Source organism: Rosa rugosa, chromosome 3, assembly GCF_958449725.1.
Source record: "Rosa rugosa chromosome 3, drRosRugo1.1, whole genome shotgun sequence".
NCBI lineage: Eukaryota > Viridiplantae > Streptophyta > Magnoliopsida > Rosales > Rosaceae > Rosa > Rosa rugosa.
Window position 1 is genome coordinate 847,283 of NC_084822.1, and position 8,470 is coordinate 855,752.

General features: G+C 37.5%; 1 pseudogene; it reads left to right on the plus strand.

Moving 5' to 3' along the window:
• The first annotated feature begins 2,139 nt into the window (after nt 1–2,139).
• LOC133740689 (uncharacterized) lies at nt 2,140–7,862 on the plus strand (annotated as a pseudogene).
• Nucleotides 7,863–8,470: the final 608 nt, after the last annotated feature.

Below are 8,470 nucleotides of genomic sequence, written 5' to 3' on the forward strand. Positions count from 1 at the left end.
AAGGAGTTTTCTTTCCTTTCCTGGATTGAAGTTTTTCATTTCTTCGATTAGTTTTTCTAATCGATCAGGATTTTCGCAAAATTCTGCTTCTTTATAAAGATCATAGAGCTTTTGTGCTCCAAGCATTTCTTCGATTAGTTTTTCTAATCGTTCAGATTAGCTTCTAATTCTTCTTCAGTGATGGACTCTGAGGGTTCTTTAGAGTATTTTGTACCACTAACACTAGCTTCTCTAGTGCTGTAGCTTCTTCTGAGAAGATTTTTGTTTATCTTGATATTCTCAGGACAGGCATCACTTTTTCTGTGATTTTCAAAGTTCAGACTGATTTCTCCAGTCTTTCTGCTTTCATAAGTTTTAGCTTTTGCACTTTCTGCTGGTAGCTTCGGACCAGATAATTTCCATTCAATGAGAAAAGTTACTTCATTCCAAGTAACCTTATGGATCTGTTGTGAATGGTTCTTTTGACTGGTGAGGAATCCGGTACTAAGACCAGGGATATTTGATATCCTTGTCTTTGGCTCTACTGTGGTACTCATCAGTTTATAGTATATTCTGTATACTATTGCCAATTCTTGCATCTCATTTTTCATAGATATGTCATCTGTCTTGACTCTCAGTCTTAGACAGTGAGCTGCATCTTTCAAGCTGGTTGAGAAGTTTGGGAAGCAGTTGAAGTATGCCACTTGGTTGCATAAAGATGCTTCAAGGGTTCCCAGCAGACTAGCTTGAAAATCTGTTAGTCTATTGTCTTGTAAGACACGTAGTACTGAACAGTTTATGCCTTCTCGAGCTAGAAGTTTTATGCCTACTTGGACTGCTCCAATATGCATAAATTGATAATTTTTTGATCTTGCTCTGGCAACTTCAGCAGGAGTGATCAGTAGAAGATCGGTTTCTCCTGTTGTAGAGGGGGTTGTAAATTCTAGTAATTTGAAATGATGGCTGTCCATCAGGTCAAATGTTCCCCTTTTGTATATCTGTTTGAAATCTAACTTTGGAATTGAGGCGTTTTTTACCTCATGCTCGATTTCATTGTATTCAAATTCTTCAGCATTTAGGAGTTGTACTTCTTTCTTTTTCCCGAAGATGCTCATCATATTGACATCTCGAGTTTCTTTCGGCTTTTCATACCGAATACTAGTAGAACTAGTAGAGGGATCCAGAAAAATCATGTTTGGAACAAGATTCTTTTCTGGTCTTTCTAATGGTTTGAATCCATTAGCCTTCTTTGGTTTTACTGTAGGCACTTTCTTGTCCTTCAGTATATTCTTCATAGAATCCAGCGTTTTTTGCTGTTCATTGATTTTTCTACTAACACTTGTTAGCTTTTCTTCTTCCATTTTTGGAAGTTCTTTGATATAATCCAGTTTGTTTTCCAATTTTTCTAATTGGTGGATTATAACAGGAATTTTTTCTAGATGTTCTTGATATCTAGATATTTCCTTCTGTAGGATCTGATATTTTTCATCAGAAGATTTTAATAGAGAATTCAATCTCTCTATTATTAAATCAGACATTGTCCCTATTGGGGGATTCCCCTGCTGAGCTCTTTTACAGGCTCTGATACCAGTGATTTGCGGATCTAACCAATGCTCAAATAATCGAGAGGTTTTTGTTCCTCTTTCAGCATATATAAGAGACTTTCAATCTCTTGTTCAATTTTATAGATTCTTTCTTGAATTCTAAAAATAATATTCCAATAGTCTGGAGTTTCTCTTTTAAGATTTTCTCTAAGATGTTTCAATTTTCTCAGCTTTTCTCTTTCTTTCTTCAATTCTTTACTAGTATTGTTACAAATAGCTACTAATTCAAGTCTATCAATAATAATCGAAATTATGAATAGTGGAATACTGTTTACCGTCGAATGTAGAGGATGAATTTTAGCTGCAATTATAATTTAGACAAATAAATTTAAGATGGGCCAACCACGTTTCATCAAATGAAAATAATAGGAAATAAAGTAAAGTAAAAGCAAGAATGAGAGAGATAGGGGTACTGATGGTATAATTAAAAGGTGAAAGGAATAGTTGGGAGAAAAAGAGAAAACTTTTGTGTGAATGGGGTTTAAAATAAGTTGGTGGTGTGTATGGGGTGGTATTTGGTATTTTCTGGGTAAGTGGTCATTATATTCTTTTATTTTCTGCTGTTAATTTTCCGGTTGGGTTGTCACCCTAACAGGCACACTCTTCAGTCTCTTCTCCGATTCCGTCCGCTCTTCTCCGCTTAAAAACGGCTGAATCGCTAACATTCCCACCACTTTCTGATCCCGAAACTCTTGCCGGCTCGCTCTGATCGCCACGTGGTGCGCTATGTTCCCGCCGGCGCTGTCCCCGGCCAGAAAACACTGCCCAAGATTCGCGCCCCCGAACAAGTTGCTTTGACTGTCGTCGATGAACTTGAGGACGTCGAAACCGTCGTCGTACTGGCACGGATACCGATGTTCCGGCGCGAGGCGGTAGTTGACGGTCGCACCAGAGTGTCAGGGGCTGACAGGAAGAAGCTCAAGAGGACCGTCAAGGAGAGATTTCCCAGAGCTTCCGACGCCGATATCGATGCTTTACTCCCTCCCAAGGTACCTCTTACTACATTTTCTTCTGAATCATTATGCTTCATTGGTTATGCCCTTGCATTTTTGCATTTCCCCAACCGCTAATGGTTTCACTCTGATTCTGGGTTTCATTCCAGGAAACCGTATATGTATTGTATTTCATCTCTTGCAAAATTTCATGATTTTTAACTTGCGACTAGTTGGTTTTAGTTTAGTTTGATTGCTGCCAACTTATGGTAGACATGTAGATTACCGGAGTTTACACTGTTATATGGGTTTTACCAGACTTCTTTTTATCCCGTATGATTCTCCGTTATGTATTCTTGTCATTGGGATACTTCTTATACCATTTTCCACCTACATAGTGTCAATCTCAATCAGGTTGCACCAAATTACAGAAGAAATAAGTTGGGACAAGTTTTGGTATAGGATTATTTTTTTTATTTTTATTTTTTAATCTTGGAATGGTTGGAACTGGGCATCATACAATGTTAGTTACTCACTACTGTATATTTTGTATCGAATTAATCTCTAGGTGGAGAGAAAGGTTTCAAGTATCAAAATCGAGTCCTTGTATATGGCATAGAGGGAGGCTTTCCTATGTTTTTTGATATTGACGGGCGTGGCAAAGAAATTTTTCCCACAGGTATCATGTCCTTGTTTTCCGTTCCCTTGTCCTTATTTGTTCATGCATATTTTTTTTTCCTTCCCTTTTTTCTTGTATGTGGTCTGCCACCCTTAACTAGTTAGTTAATTTGAATAAAGTTGGTCTTAGCTTGACCTTATAGGGGTCTCAAGACTATTTGAGAGGAACATAAATATTGGGTCAATATAACATAGGCATTAATCTCACTTCCTGCTTGTGGATCAGTGAAAATATGAAGAAGCTCTGCTATGATATCTGCAGGCTATTCACAGCTTTGTTTGGTTGATTGTTTTCCATTTCAGTTTATGCCCTCTGGAAGGTCCCTGATATCTTGCCTTCTTTCATGCTGAAAGGGGGTGAGGTTTCTCGATATGTTATTGGAGGGGCGGATTTGATGTTTCCTGGTATCAGCATACCTGCTGAAGGCCTACCATCATTTATAGCTGGGGAAGCTTGGGCGATTAAAGTTCGAGGAAATCCAGCTCCCACTGCTGTAAGGTTCTGTGCGAATAGTATATGCTATGTTTTCAGACAACCATTGCTTCATCTATTTATGTAACTAAAGTTAGGTCATAATCTTCTTACTGGTCAATATCTTTACAGGTGGGAACTACTACTATGAGCTGCACTGAAGCATTAAAAGCTGGGTTGCGGGGAAAAGCCTTAAAAATTGCTCACTATTATGGTGACTTACTTTGGCAAGTATCTGTGGGAATTGACATTGATCGAGATATGAATCATATGATTGACACATAGAAAACTTCTGTTGGTTAACATTGTTGCGGAATATTTTTTTTTCAGGGAATCAGTTGAGGGCCCTTATGTGCCAAATGCAGGTTTCTTAGAAGATGCTGATTTTGAGGATCCTACCTTGTTATCAGCTCAAATTTCTGATTCGTATAATGGTGCAAATGATGGATCACATGATCAACTGAATGGCATTGATGATAAGGAAATGGGGCAACATGTTGATGTTGCTGATGTGCAGTCTGAACCAAGTTCTGCTCCGGTTGCACCGATTAATGTTAGGAATGAGATTGCTGAGGAAGTAACTGCAATTGTAGGTGATCTGAAGCTAACAGATGATTCCGCTGATCAGTCGACTGGGGAGGATCAACAACCTCTTTCTGCTGAGGATGTGGACATGCTTTTGGAAAAATGCCTCTTGCAAGCATTGCATACAACTGTCAAAGACAAAGACCTTCCCATGCCCGGAAGCACTCTATGGTATGGTAAAGATATAATCTTTGTGAAACTTTGCATGATCTCTCTCTACCCTTCCTATGCATATACTTCATTTATAGGAACTCATGATTTGTTTTGAGGTTCTGCAGGTCAAACTATGTTTTACCTTGTAGGCCTTCAGGCATCACACTAGACATCAAGAAATCATCATACAAAAAATTATACCAAAGAGTTGTTGGTCTAGCGGTCAGGCCCTTGGTTTGCTCCCAAGTGGTCTGGGGTTCGACCCTCTCCCAAGGTACCCACCTAGCAATTGCTAGAGTTTCCAGTTCCCCATATGTTGTGGGGTCAGGCGGGGGACCTAGGGAATAGTCGGGTCAAAAAAGACTCGGATACCCTAGTCTCAAAAAAAAAAAAAAAAAAAAAAAAATCATACAAAAAATTATCAAAGTGGTTGCAAGCTAAATGTTCTACAGGATTGGTATGTTATGCTTTAATTTTCCTCTTTCTCATAAGTGACCACCTTTTCAGTTTTAACCTTGTCATTTTGAGGGTTATCTATATTGGTATTTTTGTAGTTTTGATTCTGAACACATTCTGCACATCCTTATGGTGTTGTCAGCGGTAATGCATGGTTTTGTTGCTCTGTATTCTTGACAATATTTGAAAATTTCATTTTTCTTCTATATTTCTACCAATTACTGATCAAGTTATAGTAGAAATCTCTATTATATTCAGGGCTCATGAAGAATTGGGTTATAGTATTTGAGATGTATACACAAAATTGTTCAAATGATTTTGAGCATCAGGAAAGGCATTACTGGTTTTACCTCCACTCAAATTCTCCCTTGTATATGTTTGTAAAAGTATTTTATGCCAGATTTCTATAGCTTTCTGAAGTTAATACATACGAGTAAAAAAAAAAAAAAACAATTGAATCTTTTGTTCTAAATAACTAGTTGTATAGTTATTAGTTAATAACCTTTACGTAATTATTCAGCAGTATTTTGTCTTTTTGGTGATTCTTCACTGTATTTGACAGTCATAGTGTATACAAACAAACTTTTAAACATGGCAAACTTTGTCAGTTTAGTTTAATAATGATCCATACACAACTACTGTTTAAACTTTCTTCAGTTTAGTGTATTTGGTGGTGGTAACTTGTGAAGACTTCTGAGTCTTGTTAATAATGATCTATACAATAGAAGACCACTGTTTAAACTTTCTTCAGTTTAGTGTATTTGGTAGTAGTAACTTGTGAAGACTGTTGAGTCTCTTTCATATCTCAGCTTAAGTCTCTGATACATTCTAAAAGGGGGTGAGGTTTATAGCCAGAGTAGAGAGTGACAGAGACGTGTTGAATTAAGCTTCCTCTGATTTAAATCCATATTGTCTTTGCTATGGGTTTTCTTAATGTTGGCACCCAAACATCTCTGCAGATCAGAGTGAAGGAAGATAAATATAAGGAGTCTGTATTACTTTCTGTTAACCGCAGCCATCCAGATTACTCATCTTTCAAGCCAGAGAAACGACAAGTTGAAGAAGCTGTTCAAACTGGTGTTCCTGCTGTCAGTGAAAGTCGGTCGGTCAAAATCCTTGAATTGGCTGAGATCTATAAACCAAGTGTACGTGTAAATCCAGTATTTGCTTCTGTAGGTGCTGACACAGGGGAGCTTTACAGTGCTTCAGATGCCACTGACATTGTGTTTAAATATGTTGAAAAGGAAAACCTGGTTAAGCCGACAGATAAATCCATTGTGATTTTGGATGCGGTAGTGTGATGCACTGTTCAAGGGGGCCATAAAGAAAGGTTCAACGTACCCTACAGAAATCCATAAAAGAGACTTAGGAGGAGCATTTGTGAACCGGATGCAAGCCCATCACATTGTTACAAGGGGAAATGACTCGGTTGTTCGTAAAGGTGGTTTGAAAACAGTCCAGATAATGGCAGAAAGGCGACAAGGTAATAAGAAAATCACCAAGTTATCAGGACTGGAAACATTTATAGTGGATCCTGAAGCTTTGGCATTAGAGCTACAAAAGAAGTTCGCTTGCAGCACAACTGTGGCAGAACTACCAGGTGTGTGGCACAAATATGCACACTGAATTAGTTTTTATTGGAGAGTATCTTTTCTTTTTTGACTCATTATGTGGACTGTAGTATTTTATTAGACAGGTTAACATTTGTGAAATTTTTATTTTTTAAAAATGAGACATGGAAGTGATTGTTTGTATTTTTTTTTTGTTGATTTTATTTACTTATCTTTTAATATTAAATTATGGTTTACATATATACTTGTATATATACACATATAACAACCTTTCTCCCATACTCCAAATGCTCTCTAGTCGATTTGATTGCCTGGGGATAATGTATATTGTTACATTATGAGGATTCCTTCCAAGAGTTACTGACGAATACACTAATGTTTTTCCTTTAGGTAAGAAGGGGCAGGAGGTTCTGGTTCAAGGTGGAGTAATTGAAAATCTGGCAAAGCACTTGATTGAACAATATGGGATTCCAAAGAGATACATTGAGGTTCTTGACAAACCCAGGAGATGAGAGGTTGAGAAAGGTTAGCATACTTCATTCTTCTTGATGGTAATGAATGACAGGCAAGTTGGGAAAAATTGTTCTTTAGCATATGGAGAAATTATTGCTTATCAATTCTAAGAACCTATTTGATCTATGTTTATGATTTTTGAAGAGTAAGAAATGGAGACGTGACTTTTTCAGAACCTGTTTGGTCTAAGTTCAAATGTTTTTTTTTTTTTTTATAATTTTTATATACTCTTATCTTTTTCACTCATCTCCTTTTCTTTCCTTAGTACGAAACAAAAATGGTATTAGTGGCTCCCTTAAAATTATTGGATATGAATTGTCCTCTCTTTCCCCTTGTCTTTATTGTTTTGCTGGCATCTGTGGACTGGCAAAAATATCTGATATGCTCTGGCGTAGTTATCATGGGATTTGTGGTTCAGTGACTTCAGTCTATTATTTCATCATAGTTTTGGTTCTCACTTTAATTGTTTTAGGAGAAACTATGAATCTAGCACAAGAAATTGCGCTCAAGTTCTTTGTTTTCTTTCAGGTAATAATTAACAAGGTCATGGTTTGGATTGGAGAGATTGGCATCATTGATTTGGGTGGAGGAGTGAAGTGCATGTGCTTGATACGTCCCATTGATGTGTATAGAGACAGCTTAATATCTTTTCAAAGAGACTTCCATGGACCAAGGTCCACCTGCACCTAGGCAAAAAAATCAGATATTTTGCCACCAAATGCCCCATTTTGCCCTTCATTTTGCCTATGGTCCACCTACACCTTGGTCCATATTAGAATTTTTGATATCTTTTATTTAACTTGATTTCTCAACTGGTGGGATTGGGAAAATGAAGAGAATGGTGGGTACCATGGAATACTTTATGCAACATTTTGTATTTAGTCTGTTGGAAGTGTTGAGAGAGGAAAATATTGTAGTTTGTGTGTTGTCTGGTAATGTTCCTAGTTTTGTTTCTAAATGAGGTTTGAGGAGAAAATGTGTGAATGATAAGTACAGGATTGGAGCAGAAGGATGATGAATAGGAGGCAAGGAGAACAAATAAATGTATATGCAAGTCATAGAATAAAAATAAAATTAATTGAAAGTTGATCATTAGTTATGTCAAGACGAAAAATATTAGAGAATGGAGAAAATCTGCTGAACCTTTCCCAGCTCATCCAGTTTGGAATCACCCATACTCCAAACTGACTGCTCAGGCTGGTTCTCAGTTAAGCTTTTAAGTTTTAAAGATGTTGCCTGCCTAATGTTGCCTCTTCCAAACATAGTAGCAGTTTATCTGGCTTGGCCTCCGCACTCCCACTGCCACTGCTATGGCTGATGGGCAGTGCACATTCGCTTGTGAACTAACCCTGCTTTATTTTCATGACATATAATGAGCATAAATCAATGGGCAATAAAAGGAAAAACCCAAACTCTTTGGCAAGGTTTTATTTTTCTAATGCGTGCAACGATTTAACATTCTCAACAGGAATGGCTCTTGGAAAGATGAAGAGCGAGGAACACGAGGGAATCCGCATTTATTTTCTC